Here is a 17,863-nt window from a genome sequence, read left to right as displayed (position 1 = left end):
TGAGTGATTACTTAGTGTTAAGTCATTGGCTAAGTGATTACATTTCTATTATTTAATTTCTACAGAGTTGGTGTTATTGGCCCATCTTAAAATTGAGAAGATGGAAGCTTAGCTGGCAAGGGAACAGCCAGAGGTTATAGAATTGAGTGGCAGAGCCCGGGTTAAAAATGAGGATTCCTAAGCATCTACCCTTTTTCACAGCACAGCACATTGGTTTGGAATGCTCTTATTGTCTCTGCTCTGTTCCCTGATGCAAAGTTGAAACAAGTTATGTTCTAAGGATATGTCATGTTCCACTTTAGGTGCTGGGAATGAAGAGAGAATGCTCCCTCCAGGCAGGGTCTTGAGCTCAAGAAACTCGCCCTCTGCTGGGGTTAACATGGGACAGCTGACTTTAATACCAGGTAGAATAAGCCTCCTAGTGGCCGGGCGTGGTGGCTCACGCCTGTAATCCTAGCACTCTGGGAGGCCGAGGCGGGAGGATTGCTTGAGCTCAGGAGTTCCAGACCAGCCTGAGCAAGAGTGAGACCCATTTCTATAAAAAAAGAAAAAACTAGTCGGGCGTCATGGCACACACATATAGTCCCAGCTACTTGGGAGGCTGAGGCAGGAGGATCTCTTGAGCCCAGGAGCTGGAAGGTACTGTGAGCTAGGCTGACACCACAACACTCTAGCCTGGGTGGCAGAGCAAGACTCTGTCTTAAAAAAAAAAAAAAAAAAAAAAAAAAGCCTCCTAAAATGAACTACCTGCCAGAGCCTTAGGGGACAGGAGATTGGTTGTGAGGAAGAAAGAAGGGTTTGCTTGTGACTGAGGGACTTAGGAGGGCTTCATAGTGGAAACGGTATTTTGAGATGTACCTTGAGGGATAAGGTCCAGCTAAGTGGAGGATGGCTGGGAAGGACCTTCTGGGCTGTGGGCTGCAGAGGAGAGGGGGCAGGCAGGTACGCAGTGTGTTCCACAAGTGGGGAGACGAGGATTTTCAGGATGTTGTGGCGGGGTGCTACAGGGAGGTTTGCAGGCAGGTGCGGGGAGGTGTATGAACTCTTTCTGAAAGGTCAAGGCGAAGGGAGGGAAGTGCTTAAAACACCTCAGCCTCACCTGACGCCTGTTCAAAGTGTTCCTAGCCATACGTGATAAGCGGGTGGTAGGTGAAAGTGCGGACAGCCCTTCAGGACTAACTCTATATGATCAGGAAAATAATTCAAAAATTGTCCTTTATGGACAACCAGTAGGGCCACCTTTGTCTGTACAGCAAGGTCAGGCTTTGCTATACGACTGAGCATAATTTACTCTGAGCTGCCCAGCTCTGCCTGCCCCTCAGTGTGGGATGTACAGTTGCTCGTAATTCCCCTGTGCCAGTCGCTGTGGAGGTGCTGGGATTCACTAGGAAACAGGGCGTACAGGGGAGCTTGCATTTGAAAGAAGTATCCCAGCAGTAAAACTATAAACAAACAGAGAAGAAATCGTGGCTGGGTAGAAAGTGCTGCAAAGAAAATAAACCATAGGATGTGACAGAGACAGATGAGGAATGGGATATTTAGGGAAAGCTTTTCCAAGAGGCAGTCAAGTGAATATTAATTATTTAATTTAATTTGCTAATGCAGGCACCCCACATCGATTTCCCATATTCTACAGTGTATAAATAGAGCAAAAGGGCATCTCTCTCCCACACCTCTACCTCACCCATTCATTTGCCTTTCCAGAGACAAAAACTAGAATCAGTGCCTTGTGCATCCCTCCAGAGCTATTCTATGTATGTACAACTCTGTGTATGTCTGTGTGTACGTATGTAAAACACCAGTGTTAGTGTGCTATGTAAACTTCCTGACATTTTTTATTTTTCAGTTTAGAATATATCTTAGAGAACTTTCCACATCAGTACATAGAGTTGCCTCACTTATTTTTAGCTGGTTTCACAATATTCTATTGTATAAATATACACATCCACAACCCTTAACTCTAATTCTCAAATCCCAAAAGCTTTGTCAACTAAGTTTTTCCCTCTGAAGTTTGACACCCAAACTTATGCGGTGGCAAAACTGACTTGAGGTGATTTGGAAATATTTAGACTCTTTGGTTATCCCATTTAGTGTTCATGAGGTCTGCTTCAGAAGTACAAATACATTTAAACACATTGTGCTTCCCAGAGCCTGCTGGGAACGGGAGTATATCTCATATTGTATGAGATAAACTAAAATGAAAGAAAAAAAATCTGCATTCTGAAATAGAAATGACCTCAAGGGGTCTGGAAGAAACTATGAATCTTTATCATGTTTTATCTAACTTGCCCCTTTGGATGGATATTTTAATGGTTTCCAACATTTGTTCTCACAAACAATGCTATAATGAATATCTTAATACATAAATGATTCTATGCCTATGATCCATGGGTCTAAGTGCTTTTATGTTTAAAATTTTCATCAGTTTTATCAACTTGCTCTTGTACTCTCACCAGCATTGACTCAGAGTACCTATTTTCTCTGTCTGCTCTTCATGTCTAGCAAACATAATCAACTCTCAGTCATTTGGTGCTTCATTGGCTGGAACTCCCCCTCAGCCAGAGCCACATTTTCCCGGTTTGATGATACTTACTGATCATGAGAACCACAAGGATTTAATGGCAAGAGAAGAACAAATGGTGCTGGGCTTCGTCTGAACATCAAGTGGATTTGACTGCAGCCACGTTCTTGGAAAATACGCAGCTGAGGTGCATACAAGATGACGGTTAGTGATGAAATCATGTGACTGATCCTTTACGTAATATTTTAGATATTGGGCAGTGAAAATATTGTAAATTATGAGGTTTATCTGAAGCAAAATGATTGCACCATTTATTGTTTTAGCAACTGCAAGGTTACTTTTGGTGAACTGGAGCCACTTAATCAGAACACAAGTCTTTGACAATCTAGACAACAAAGCTTACTGTGGAAGGAACATGGTATCAGTAAAGGATCTGAATTCAGATGCTGGCTTTGCCACCTCATAGCTGTGTGAATGTAGGCAAGTCACTTGACCTTCCAGGAATTTGGTTTCTTTTCCTATTTAATTAGAATAGTAACTCCATATTTTATTATTATTGTTATTCATATGATTAAATAAGGTAAATGTAATTAAGATACCTGACACATAGTAGGTACTCATGAAATGACTGGTTTTAATGTTGGAGTTCTGAGCCAAGAGGCTTCTAGAAGCCTTTTAATTTTTTAAATCTTACAATCAAGTAGTTAAGCCCGCTACCTTGGATCTGCTCGAAAGTTTGACTCGAGCAAGCTTTGGAATGGATGAGTGAGTCTTAAGGAGAGAAAACACAGGGAGATGAAGGGGGTGAGGCCCGGCTGCCAGTGGTCCTCATCAGCCACCAGACGGACACTGCAGGCCCTCATCTGGATGGGGTCAGGTGTGGCTGAGGCCACTTTCAGCACGGACGTGCTCGGGTGTGACTCCACTGGGCACAGGGTCGGAGAGGAGCAGAACTGAAGGACACTCTTCCAGTTGATCCACTTCTGATCACCGCCATTACTCTGAGATGTGGGGGTCATTATACCTGTCCTGCTGCCTCCCATTATTTCTACCTATGACTTTTAAATAAATGAATGTAAAATAGGGATTATTCTGTCACATTTTCCATAATGCTAGGCATGAAAACTAAATTTATATGAACACATTGCCACACTAGAAAAAAATTTTTTTTCTTTGGGGCCACAGTGTTTTATTACAAAAGTAGAATTAAAACTTTGAAAGCAAAATGATCCTTTCTAACATAATAAAAAATTTGTTATTTTTTATCTTTTTCTGTGTGTGAGTTATATGCAAGTTGAAAAATAGTTTTTATGGCTGTCAAAGTTCAGAGACGTGTGAGTTACATGTGCTTCACAAAGCCCCAGTCTCAAAACTAGCCTGAGTTAAATACAACTCATGTGGCAGTTAATGGGTTAAATAACTAGATGTTGCACCCTCACTCTAAATTCCTAAGTCATCAAGTTGGTGATTCTTCAAAGAACCAAGGATTTCTACTTCTTGAGCACATTCCCAGATTCTTTTGCTGTGTCTGAAGGGAAATGACAGGTGTCAATGTCCCCTTTAGCCAGGTGCTTTAGAGTGCAGTGGCCAAACATGCATTCACGGAGCCAGCTGACCAGATCCAAGTCCCGCCTCTGCTACTTGCTGGTGACGTGGCTTTGGACAAGGTACAGGAACTCTCTGTGCTGGGCCTCTCCACTTACTCCTCTGTACAGTGAGAGTGATGATACTAATGTCAGCCCCAAGGGGTTGTTGTGAGAATTCAATGTAAAACAGAAAAAAAAACAAAACATGTGCAGTGCTTAGAACAGTACCCAGCACGTGATAAACATTCAGTAAGTGTTAGGTAATATTCACTTCCCAGATGGCTGCTCACCATGCGTCAGGCCAGAAAGTGGGAGACAAGGGCTGGGGTAGCGTCAGGGTCTGCAGTTGGGTCTATAGCTTGCAGCACTCTTCCCTGCCAGAATTTTGAAACAATTGAGAAATAGGCAGGAGAATCAGCAGAGAAGAAAACGTTAGAGTCATTTCTGCTAAAGTCTGTGTGGAAGTGCATATCATAGACTGAGGTTGGGCGTGGGCTTGCTAACTCCCAACACCCTGTCTAGGCCTTGGTGTGGCCCATCCCGGTAAAGTTTGTATCTACAATCCAGACACCCTTTTCAGATCACTCCTCTCACTGATGCTGGTGGGGAAGTGAAGAGAGAGACCAAAACCCAAAGGCTTGGGATCCTTGCAGATTAGCTTCACCCAATGGGCCAATGACTACTGCCATCAACCAGGCAAATAAATGACTACACCACAGAGAGAAGTAAAAGGTGGAGCCAGAGACCAGAACAGGGGGAAGAGACCTTTTTATCTACTAAATAGGGTGAGGACAGCTCGTGCTTTAATTATGTGAAATCAATGAAAGGAAGTCTGGTGCGTCCTCAGAAAACACTGAGTCATATCAAATGATGCCTTCACTCTATGAAGAATTTTTATGACCGTGGTCTCAAGTTTTCTATACAACATCCCATAAACCAAAGGGAAAGAAAGAGAACTACCATTAGTTGAGTGCTAGCAATTTGTCAGGCAATGATCTACCACTTTATGTTCATCTCTCAGCTGGCCTCACCTGTTGAAGGTCAAGGGATTAGGACTTGGAATGTTCCACATCTGACTACAGGCCCTAGAGGAGACAGCAGGGTGCTCCTGGCAAAATAAGGCCCCTGCATGACTGCGTTTGTATACATGATCTTTTCAGGATAAGTATAATTCACATTTGTTTGGTGCTTTAACTTTTTTTACTTTCTTTTTTTTTTTTTTTTTTTTTGAGGCAGAGTGTTGCTTTCTTGCCCTGGCTAGAATGAGTGCCGTGGCGTCAGCCTAGCTCACAGCAACCTCAAACTCCTGGGCTTAAGCGATCTTATTGCCTCAGCCTCCCGAGTAGCTGGGACTACAGGCATGCGCCACCATGCCCGGCTAATTTTTTTTTTCTATATATATTTTAGTTGGCCAGATAATTTCTTTCTATTTTTAGTAGAGATGGAGTCTCGCTCTTGCTCAGGCTGGTCTCGAACTCCTGACATCGAGCGATCCATCCGCCTCGGCCTCCCAGAGTGCTAGGATTACAGGCGTGAGCCACTGCGCCCGGCCTTTTTTTACTTTCTTAATCTAATTTTGTTGTCGTAAGAACACAACAAGATATCTACCCTCCTAAAAAATTTAAAAAAATTAAAGGGTACAATATGTAAGTGTACAGTATTGTTGACTGTAGGTACAATGTCATACCGCAAATCTCTAGAACTTACACGTCTTATTTGACTGAAACTTTATACCCAGTGATTAGTAGCTCCCTATTTCTCCCTCCCCCAGGCCCTGGAAACTACTGTTCCACTTTTGAGTCTATGACTTTGACTAATTTAGATACCTCATGTAAGTGGAATCATACAGTGTTTGTCTTTCTGCAACTGGTTTATATCACTTAGCATAAGGTATTCATGTTCTCACATATGGCAGAATTTCCTTCTTTTGTAAGGCTGAGTAATATTCCACTGGGTGTATATACCGCATTTTCTTTATCCATTAATTTGTCAATGAACATTTAGGTGTTTTCACATCTTGGCTACTGTGAACAGTGCTGCAACAAACAGAGAGATGCTAATATCTCTTACAAATCCTGATTTTGATACTTTTGGATAAATACCCAGAAGTGGGATTAATGGATCATATGGTAGTTCTATTTTTAATTTTTTGGAGGAAGCTCCATTCTGTTTTCCACAGTGGTTGCACCAGTTTACATTCCCACTAACAGTGTGCAAGGATTCCAGTTTTTCCTTGTCACTAACACTTGTCTTTTGCTTTTTTGATAACAGCCTTTCAGACACATTAAAGTTTTTGATCCTTAGGAAAATCCTTTGAAAGAAACTCAATAGTTCAAATATTTTTTGAGTGCTCAGTAGGTGAGGGGCAGAGCCTGGGCACTGGGCTGCATGGTAAGCAAAAGCAGACCAGATCCCTCTCCACAGGGAACTTTCAGTTTCGATGTGGGAGACAGGGGACATGCAATAGCGCCATGATGAATGTAAACGGGCAACTCAGACTGGTCTGTGAGGGCCAGGGGCACATGTCTGGGAGCCTGTGTGGCAGAATAAGGGATGGGAGGAGTATGCAGGGCTGAGAGAATAGTGTGTGCCAAAGTCAGAGGGTGAGCTTGGGGAAAGCCGGAGTGGCCGACATGCAGAGGGGAGAAAAGCAGCAAAGTGTTAACTACTATGCCCATTTTATAGATGGAGAAACCACCTCAGAGCAAGACGTGGCTTATAATATCACCCCCAGGGAGTGGAGGAGCAGTACCTGCAACACTATCACACCATCCTCTCCCTCCATGCTAAATTTGTCCAGGGAGAAGCAAAGCTGGCAGGGGTGTGACTGGTTAGCTTTGAGTTTCAGGGGGAAGGAAACTTGTGGGTGGACTGACTGTTTCCCAGTATCAGCAAAGCATTAAAAGTGTGTGGCAGGAGCTGGACGGTGCCCATGCAGTCCCAAAGCCCACGCTGGCCTGCTGGAACCCTCCTACCCCCAATGCACAGCTCACCCACCACGGTGCCCTGTGAACCTCATGGAGCTTATATTTATGTTTGTAATTCCTTTTTCTACTATTCCCATTCTTTTCTGAGATGACTTCTCAGAACTTTTCAAGAATTGCGAAGGACAACATTACCTGCCAGAAAAAACACAGCCTGGCAACTGTGTGTGGTGAAGAGGCAGGTGTATGTATACATGTACACGCACGCTCACATCCTACCATTCATCACTGGCTTGTCCTGGGACCTGGAGAGGTTCCCTCGTTTGCTACTCTCCCAGTCCCGCTAAACTAATGGCATTTAGCAGATCTTAATAAATTGCTAGGAGAAAGAATCCAATAAAGCTCTGGGCCTTTCCACTCCTCTCCAGCCAGGCACACAGGTGTCCAGCTTTGCTTGCATTTTTCAGGGGCTCCACACCCTGTCAAGCCTCCCCCTGGGTCCCTCCTCCATCCTTAGTGAGAGTTCTTTTGGACTCTCCCCTCCTCACTCCTTACTTCCTTCTTTGAACGTCAGCTCCTCCTTAGGGGCTTCCACAAGTACAGGAACTGTGGGAAGAGCAGCGCTCCAGGCATCAGGAATCCTGCCTGCGTAGCTTGCCTTTGCCACTTCGTAGCTCTGTGACCTTGGGCCAGTCACCTGTTCTTTCTGATCATTGGAGTACGGGTGGCTACCACCTATTGCTCAAATGTTTTGTAAGGAGTTAAATGAGTTTAAACATCCCAGTGCCAGAGTTGTAATGATTAGTGACTGTCTCTGATTCTCACGTCCACTGTCCGTGAGTTGAAGGTGTTAGACCAGCTGATCTCTGGTGCTTTCCAGCTGCAGGGTCTTTCGTTCTTGGCTGTCTTCTCTCCCACGGGCTCTCCATCAACTTATTCCCCCTCTAACTCCATCCTGCCCCTTCCAAATGCACAGGCTCAGCTGGGGGCTTTGGTAGGACCAACTCGGTTGATAGACTTGGTGGTTGCTGACAGCGCTTTGTCAGTAGCAAGACTAGAGATATTCAGGGTGGGAAAAGATCACAGGTTCTGAAACTACAGCCTAATGCCCCAAGGGAGAGCAAATGTTTCTGAATCACAAAGCTGGGAGGTGACCTTTCTGGGGTGGCTGGGATCAGAGCAGAGACCTTAGGGGCATCTGAGAGTATTGAAAACTGCTTTCTGCTCCCAAATCCCCTGACTGGCCTGCTGGACTATTTTCAGCCTAGGAGTCAGGTTTCATTAGCATCACCCAGGAATCCTCTGGGTCTCCTTTATGACTGTGCAAAGCAATGAGCATCTCGTGGGAAGGCAGGGACCACAGTGGAAAGCGAATCAGCTGCGGAGCCAGGGGAGCCAGGGCTCCTGCCAGTCCCAGCCCTGCCTCTTCCCTGCTGTGTGGGCTTTGCCAGGTGACTCAAGCTCTGTAACCATCCTTTTCTTAACTTTCACATTTGAGGATAATATTAGATATTTCCTAGGGTTGCTTTGAAGGTTGCATTTTGTATCAGCAGCAATATGTAATCAGAGCAACTATGCAAGATAGAAAGATAGGTATAGGTTTTTATAAGTTGGTATAATTTTGGCTGCATCCAAATTTAACACTTAGCAAATGAGAGGAAACAATATGATGATAACACAGATGGCCACCAATTGCTTCAAATCCTACCCCTACCGTCTACTAGGCGTCAGCTTGAGCAAGTTTCTTACCTCCCTGTGTCTCGTTATTTTCATCTGTGAAATGGATAAAATAACATTTGCCATTGTGAAGATTAAGTGAGTTAATTTATGTGGAGTAGTACCTGGCATATGGAAAATGCTATATGTGTTACCCATTTTTTATGGGTCTCATGTAATAAGAAGATGAAGGTAGCTGGTTTCTGAGCTTGAATTATTAGCCCGAACAATGCCAAGAGTCTGGGTCAGCCTTGTGGAAATCTCTGCCACAGCTCCAAGCACAAGGCTTCACACAGTGCAGTGGAAAGCAGGAAAAAGCCAGGGGCTTTATTCTCAGGCAACAGTTTCTTTTCATCCCCAGAAGTCCTAGACACACTCTATTTCTCATGGACTAGAACTGAGTCGCTGCCAAACACGATTGGGATTCTGTGACATAGACCAATCATGATTTACCCTCTCAGGTTGGGCAAATTGCTTCTGAAATCAAATCAAAACACTGATAGCAATGAAAGGTGGGAATGTTTTTGCTTGATAGGCAACTAATGGTACTGGGCACACCTTTATTTTAGAAATAATGACCCAGAATTCAGAGGTGAAGTGACTTGTCCTGATCACATGGCCCAGAGCTGTCAGGTGCTGGACTCATAGATTCTCTGACCTCCAGTTGCCACATGTTACTCCTTTATTGATTAGACAGAACCATAGAGGTGTAGTGTATTATTTTTGGATTAAGGCATTACAGACCCCTGTTTCAAAAGGTAAATGTGATCTTTTAAAAAAGTAATTGAAAACTGGTGCTATAATATACAAGCGTGAAATCATTAGGTGGTTCATTCACACAACAATTCCCAGGTAGTTTCTGTCTTCATCTATTCATCCATCTATCTGTTCACCCACCCACCCATCCATCCATCTACCCATCCATCTTCTCCTTTCTTCCTTCCTCCCATCCATTTATTATCCATTCTTCCATATTTTCATTTATACATCCTTCCATACACCAACCCACTCATTCTTCCATCCTTTTATCTGTCTATTGTCTGTCTCTCTCTCTCGATATCTATCTGCCTTACCCATTTTGCCCATTTATCCATCCATGCTCTCACACATCAACATATTCATCCATATATTTACTCGTCTGCCTTTCTTCCCCTCCACTATTCCATTCATTTTCTTTCCCTCCAGCCCACCTGCTATCCCTCCCTTTCCTCCCTCCCTTCCTTCCTTCTGCCCTTCCTCCCTTATTTTCTCCCTTCCTTCCTTCCTTCCTTCCTCCCTCCCTCCCTCACCTACTCAGTCACTTACCCTCATTTATCAACTGCCTCATTGTGCTAGGTGCTGGGTAATATAACAGTGAAAAAGGCCTGTATTTTGTCTTCCAGAAGTTCACATTCTGTTTGAAGAGCAGGTGATTCCAATGTAGTATATCCAGTATTAACTGGGGCTCTTAATCTGTGTGTCTAATGGTCTTAAGTGGCCTGCACGGCTGGGCGGACAAGGGGCAGTCAGTGCAGCTATGTCCTGAGAGCAGCGGGGCTGTGCAGGTTGCTGGGTGCACATGACTTAGGCCCAGTGGAACGCTCAGTTCTAATGCCGATATCCTGCTGTCTAGCACATTGTCTTTGGAATGAGCAAAAACTCTTTCAGTTCTTCAGATGTTTAAAAACACCAAGTACATTTGGCAAAGTGTTCTCCCTTGAATATTTAAAATCATGTTTTATTTAAGGGAAATGACTTTCATAAATTTCTGACCCATTTGAGCTTTATATCATTGTAATATTCTTTAAGAGCCAATTCGTGTCCAATAAGGCTTTTCACCTTGTTTAATGACTTTTTAAAATTCTCTTTTCTTACAATCAAAACTGTATAAGCCAATTCGAATGCCAAAGGGTTCAAGTTCAGTTCAGAGTGCTCAAATCATGAATTCTGAGAGAATTTTAAGTTGCTGAAATGAGTTCTGCTCATTTATATTCAACTCTGTGTCCCCAGCTATTAGCCCTGCATAGACCCACTGTGGACACCATCTGAAGTTTGAAAGACCGGACTTTTCACCGAACATTTAAAAACAATTTAGGCAAATCTTTTCTTATACATATCCAACTTGTCCCAAGCAGAGAAACTGAGCTTATGCTTCTAATTCTGAGCAACTGAGAAGGAAGAAAGGAAAACCAACTAGGCTTTATATGCTGCATTTCAACTTGACTTGTTTTATATATATAGCAGTCCTGGGCAGTAGATATTACATCCATGTTACTAATGAGGAAACTTAGGCTCAAGAGGGCAAGTAAATTGACTGAAGTCACTCAACTAGGAAAGGGTAGAGAAGGTTGTCAGGACTTCAGGACTCAAGCTTCATGGCCTCCTAAGGTTCATTTCTTTCTGTATACTTCTTGCTCCATAAACTCCCGTTAAAATACGACGAGGCCTCCCCACTAGGCAGGGTGTCAGGTACTTGATATGAGCACATTGCCTCATATAATTCTTGCTATAACTACCCTTCTTCAACCTTAAAGCTCAGGAATTAAAGCCTCTGAAACGTAAATAATTCGTCCTGATTCACACAGTAGAGCCAGGCAGACTTGGGACTGAGTCCTAGCTTGGCCATTGTGTTAGTTTCGAGAGGCTGCTATAATAAATTACTATAAGCTTATTGGCTTAAAACAACAGAAATTTATTCTCTCATAGTTTGGAGATCAGAAGTCTGAAATCAAGGTGTCAGCAGGGCTGGAGCTCTCAGAGGGAATTTGTCCTTTGCCTCTTCTTGTTTTTGGCAGCTGTAGTCACTCCTTGGCTTGTGGCCACTTGTTTCTCTGTTCCACTTTCATGTCTTCTCCTCTGCTGCCTCTTACATGGACACTTGTCATTCATTTGGGGGCCCATCCAGACAGTCCAAGAGACCTCTTCATCTCAGCCTAACTGAATCACATCTGCAAAGACTTTTATCCAAATGAGGTTAAGTTCATAGGTGCTAGGGATTAGGTCGTGAACATATCTTTTTGTGCAAGCCACTTAATGGTTGGTGACTATGGAACTTTAACCCTTCAACTGTCTCAGTGTTCTCCCATGTAAAAAGTGGCTTTTGTTATGCAAATGAGGTGAAACAATCTTTTACCTATAAAAATTTGCTCCCAAGCTTTGACCAGAAAATGGTCCTGTCTTCAATGTCCTGTCTTTCTCCATCCCCCTGTAGCAGGTGGTGTTAGAGGAGCTGCTCCTAAAATGCAGACAGTGTTTTCCCTTAGGAACACTTTTCTGCTTGGGATTTGAAAGAGTTGTGAATCTCAGCCTCCTGATAACCTGGTGACTTAAAAGATGACAAAGGCCTTTTAGAATTCTTCTGGAGCTAATCCACAAAGACATTACTGCTCTTGACTTACATTGCAACTTGCACAGTTGCAATACAGCCCCACTTCTGTGGGGAAGTATGTGGGTTCACATCAAATAACCAGGAATATTCTGTTTGAAAAACTTGAAACAAAATCTATTTCTAAGAAGGGTGAAACTCTGTATTGATGGGTCAGTGTGAGTCCTGGGTTTACAGCAGCACAAATAGCCCCAACTTCTCTCCCCTTCCTCTGTTCTCTCCTTTATTCCTTTTCTTGCTTCCTGTTTTCTGTATCTTGCATCAAATCCCTGGCAACACTCCATTACATGCTGAGACCGGCACTGTGCCCAGGGGGCACATGCTATATAAGCTCATATTCCAGAGGGGAGTGAGGGGCACGGAAAAAAGGGTCACCCTCTGATCTTCCATAATGGACAAGACAGAGAGTTTGGGGGCAATATGCCTGCTTGGAACATTGGCCACAATGGGGAGGAGAGCAGGACAAGTGAGACTGGCTCACAGGGGTGTTTGAGCTTGTCCTTGAAGGGTCAAGGGATGCAGGCCAGGCAGGGGAGACAGTGTACATACAGGTGAAAAGACAAATATCAGTTTTAGGGAATGAGGGTCTTTCAGTGTGATCAGGGTGTAGTACCGTGGCAGGGCCCAGGCCCTAGAGGAAGGACCAAGCACCGAGCTTGCCACACTGAAGTCAAAGGTCATCACTGAATGGTCTGAAGCAAAAGACTGTCAATAATGGGTCCAGGTTATTGAAAGATCTCTCCGGCCTCAGTGAAGAGAATGGATCTGAGGGGAACTGGTGGATAGTCAAGGAGACCAATTATGACGCTCTTTGGTTTATGTATTTCCTATGGCCCAGGCATTGTTATAAACACTTTAGATGCATGTTTACTAGTTTAGCCCTCACAACAATCTTAGGAGGAATGCTTCTCTTATTTGGGAAAGAGAATATTGACTTGCCCAAAGTCACCCAGCTAATAAGTAGCAGAGCTTAGATTTGAGCTCAGGGGTCTGGATCCAGAAAATGAAGATTCAGAGTAGGTCCATGACAACAGGAGGTGGAAGGTCTAGGCCTTGGGGCCTGAATGGCAGGAAGGGGTGTGGGAGGCAATAGAGTTCTTCAGTCTCGCCCAGGGTTAGGGCTGGTGATGCAATCTGTTCTTCCTTCACACCCATCCTCATGCCTACATTCTCTCGGCTATGCCATCTCACCAGGCCTGACCTCTTCCTGTGGCCTCTCAAATAGGGCGGGGTCAGCACAGCAGTTTGCTTAGAGGTTCACATTCAGACTCTGGAGTCAGATTGCTGGATCTGAGTCTCTGCTTTCCACTTTTTAGTTCCTTGCTATTCATGACATGTGCTAAAACCACAATTACTTTTGCACCAACCTAATAGCATCACTTATACTTTACCCTCACCCAGCCTGGCTAATGAGAATCAAGTCTGGAATCCAATCACCTGAGTACCAGTCACTATTTTCTTATCATCTTGTGTTCTCTTAATCTTATTTTTCCCTTTACTTTCTTCCAAGCCTCCATAATTAATTTTATATTCCTAAGTTTGTATTCTATTTCTTAAAGAGGGCCCCCCACCACCAAATTGTATAAGCCTCAGACCTCACGCAGCTAGGAGTTTTCCCTCTGCCTTGGGAGAGAAGTCTGGACATTCATTTAACCTGACCATGAACGACAGGCTTAGGCTAAGTTGGAAGGCAGATAGGAGAAGGCTGAAGATTTCTTCAAGAGGGCCCAGCTCTAGAAAGCCTAGACAGTTACCCTATGAATTTATCCTTTTAGTTTCTGGGACCAGCCTGCCTGCTTCTCCCTCCGCCATGTCCCATGCAGCGATCTCCATTCCTGCCACTACCAATGGTGACATATTTGCCCTTGTACTAACATATTGCTAAGGAAGCATAAACACTCTGTAGAAGTCTTCTGAGGATTTTATGGATAAATTTAGGGGCAAAGGAATACTAACACAAAAATCAGGGAATCTTCAGGATATGGGGTTATTTGCAAGCATCTATTGCATAATCCTAGCCTATGTTGATTTGGAAATGAATCTAGACCTCCTCTTTCCTCGATAATACTTTGTTGTATCTCTCCCTGATGCATCTCTTGGATTCTCTCCTGGGAATTGGCTCTAGAGTTGCCCATCAGAATCACCATAACTTCCCCCATTTACCTCTCTCCTTGCCTTCAGATAGACTGCTGGGATAAGACCATGGTGGCCAAAGTGGCTAGAACAACCTCCTTGTACCATGACCATAAGGTAACCTTGGAAATGAAGGTCACCCAGAGTAGCCGCATAATTGCAGTGATAACTGCCCTTCACCAAAGATTCATGGGGGCTCATTCTTCTTTCATTCATTAGTCTTCCCCAAACACCATGGCCTGCCAAACTCTATGTCCCTATATTATGGGTGCCTCCCGTCCAGAGCACCTTCTTCTCCAGTCCCTGACTGTCAAATAAATAAAAGTGCCACTGCATCCATGAAACCTTTAAAGGAGCAGAAATATATCTCCTCCTCCTGTGACTATCCACTTACATATAATAATATACTCAATGCTTTACATAAAAAGCAAAAGATACTAACATCAGTTTATAGTGTTGTTCTGGTTGTATATTGCTTTTACATATATTGGAGCTCTTGATCTTGATATTTAGTGATTACTATTGTACTCATTTTTAGAAGAAAAACCTCAAGAGCACAGTCTTTGTGATATTTTTCCCCGAGCTCATTCAGCTAGTATATGGCATCACTGACAATGGAACAATAATCCTTAGTTGTAGCCTTGCTGTAGAGCAGTGAATGGGGAAGGTGGAAAGTTTGGGATAAGGCATTTCTGCAACCCCACTACACTAACATATTCATTAATGACATTCTATATGGTCTTAAACCCACTAGAAAGAATAGAATGATGACAGTATAATTTAGTAGAAAGAATGAGAGAAACTCACATAATCCTGGGCTCAAATCTGTGCAAAAGCAAAAGACTTAACATCTCTAAGGCTATTTCCTACTCTGTATAATGCGGATTTTAATATCAATGGCATTGACTGCTAGTTTTTCCCTATGTCCGATCTCCACTTCCTCAGGAATAGAGAATCACCTTCCAGAATACAGACTGCATTTCCCAGCTACACTTAAAGCCTCTGACGACACATTGGCCAATGATATATATGGTAAAGTATCACAGTCTCTACTTGGAAATGTTTTTTAAAAATACTAATGGATCGCACTCTTTGCCCTTATTCTTTGTCTTTCCCTTTCCCTGCTGGCTGGAATGTAGATATCATGGCTGGAGCTGAAGCAGTCATTTTGGACTGTGAAGAGATCTTGGAATAGAGTTCACACCCAGAGGAGCTTGGGTTTTGGAAAAATTTTGGAGCAAAGTCAACGTATTAGCCTGCTTTCTGTCTTGGAACTTACATGGGAGAGGAATAAACTTTTGTCTTAAGTCATTGTTATTTTTTGAGTCTCCCTTACTTTTCGGCAAATTCATCTTAACCATACAATATCTTTGTTTTAGGGTCATGGTGAATATTAGCTATATTTTGTTCAAGGTACCAAATACATGGTGTCCACCTGATACATGGTGGACATCAAATAAATACTAGTTTGTTAGTATTGTATTATTGCCTAGCCTTGTACATATTACATATTCAGGAAGCTATTGAGAATGGTATTAAATAACACTCATGTTCCAGGGTAAATTTTGGCTGAAAAAATACTCTTAGGTTAGGTTGTTCTTCATGGAGAGATAGAAAGATAATCTAGCAACCTTAATCGATATAAGTCCTGCCTGGGACCAAAGTTGGTTCTGTGATAGAACATCTTCTAGGACTTATTCTGTATTAGAGATGGTTTCAACTCTTCTCCCTAAAGTGATTGCCTGGCTATGGAAGCAGAGAGTTGGGTTTTAGACCCCAAGTATTCCACCATGCTCTGGCTTCGTAGCCATACAGGTAGCTCTGGTGAAGCTGACTGTTCAGATCAGCCAAGAAGAGAACTTGAGCAATAAGAAGTCACAATGAAGGCGAATGGGTTGGAAGGTGGAGGTGGCATTTATACAAGTCTGTTTTTGTAAAGCTTCAAGTGGAACCATTTTGTTCTTTATCATCCCTAGTTAGTGCACACATTCTACTATCTCAGGAAGAAGATATCCCAAATTCATTATTTAAAGATCGCACTCTGATTTGTTCTGCTAGTGCCCAATTTTGGAAGGCTGCTAGGATGATGGAAGGTGAGCTAAACATTTATTGAAGACCCACCTTGTGTCAAGTCCTTTACGTGTGGTATTTCCTCAATCCACTCCACATAGCCTCGTCCTAAATTAAATATCACTGTCCCTAATCAGAGGATTAAAAGAATGGAAGCCAGGAATGGTAAGCAAGTCACCCAAGGTAACAGAGTGAGTAAATAGCAGAACTGAGATTCACACCAATTCTGACTCTAAGTCCTGTGCCCTTTAAAAATAGAATCTCTTTAAAGCCTTGGAAATTAGACTAGATTTTTCAGAATCATCTTCTCTCTCCCTGAGTAAGCTTTAATTTCTACCCGACCTATGACTAAGAAAGGGAAGGATTGGCATTCTGATCCTCTCCCACCCCCGGAGGCACTGGCTCCTCCTTTTTCTGGTAGCCCCAGCAAGTTCCGGATCCTTAGCAAAGCTACCCACCCTGAATTAGATGGTTTGACGGGACTGTGACGGGTTGGCCTTCAGGAGCTGCATCCTGCCATTATTCTGCCCTGCTTCGGTAAGAGCATTGCAGCTGCCGTGTGAGGGCAAACCAGAGCCCCGCCAGGCACAGCCCTCCTGCCACGGCATGGCAAGGCTCTGTTAGATAGTGTGAGTAAAGCAATGCCAGGTTAATTCTTCCAAGGACATACGAGGCAAATTACCTGTTTAACAGGTTTTTCCAAAAGGAAAAGCTCTGAGCCCAGGAGTTTGAGGTTGCAGTGAGCTGTAATCAGGCCACTATATTCCAGCATGGGCAACAGAGTGAGACCTTGTCTTTAATAGCTGGTTACTTCTGAAGAGCTGAAAGCTGTTTCTGAACCTGTGCCTGAATACTGAGCATCTGAGTTTTCACGATGAAGTCGTCATAAAATGTCTACAATTCATTTGGGGGCATTGTGTTCAGCTGCAATAATGGGCACACCTCTTCCCACCCCTATGTTCATGCTCTTTCACATTAACTTTGCTGGACTTCCCCTCAGGGGGTTCAGGCTCTCCCCCAATCTCTTGGGCTGGCCTGGTGATGTGCCTGGGCCAATGAATGTGGCAGAAGTTACTAAGTGCCAGTTCTAAGCCTTTGCCCACTCTCTTCTGGTACTTTGCCCGTAAACAAGCTGGGGCTGGCCTGCTGCAGGGTGAGAAACTTTGTGGAGCAGAGACAAACCTTTGCAACCAAAGCCATCCTAGGTCAGAAGAGCTCCTGGCCGGCAGCTGAAGCCGAGACTTCTGAGTCACGTTTAACCGCTATTGTTTTAAGCCTCCACTTAAACATGGATAAAATTGCTGTAGAAATAATAAAAACATTGATAAAATCAATTGTTGAGCTTTGGGGTGATTGATTATGAAGCAACAGCTGATGCAGACATGCCAATGAAAACATACTGCTTGCTAAGCAGTCTGGTACGTGGAAGGTCCTGTACCCAGTCCTTGCATGCTTCTTTCTCATTTCATCTGCACTTTTATAAAAGCTATAATTTTACTAAACATTTACTCAGTACAAGATATTGTGCCATGAAATTTAATTCTTATGC

General features: G+C 43.4%; 1 long non-coding RNA gene across 2 annotated transcripts in view; it reads left to right on the top strand.

Moving 5' to 3' along the window:
- Positions 1-2,562, top strand: part of LOC123637311 — a 176,037-nt gene extending 173,475 nt beyond the window's left edge. For both annotated transcript variants that reach the window (XR_006734816.1, XR_006734815.1), the window contains exon 3: positions 2,503-2,562. This is a non-coding gene — a long non-coding RNA (uncharacterized LOC123637311). The remainder of the gene's footprint in view (positions 1-2,502) is intronic.
- The last annotated feature ends 15,301 nt before the right edge of the window (positions 2,563-17,863 follow it).

The sequence above is a fragment of the Lemur catta genome, chromosome 4, assembly GCF_020740605.2.
Source record: "Lemur catta isolate mLemCat1 chromosome 4, mLemCat1.pri, whole genome shotgun sequence".
In the NCBI taxonomy this organism is placed as follows: domain Eukaryota; kingdom Metazoa; phylum Chordata; class Mammalia; order Primates; family Lemuridae; genus Lemur; species Lemur catta.
The sequence above is the reverse complement of the archived record's forward strand: the minus strand, read 5'-3'. Positions and strand labels throughout refer to the sequence as shown.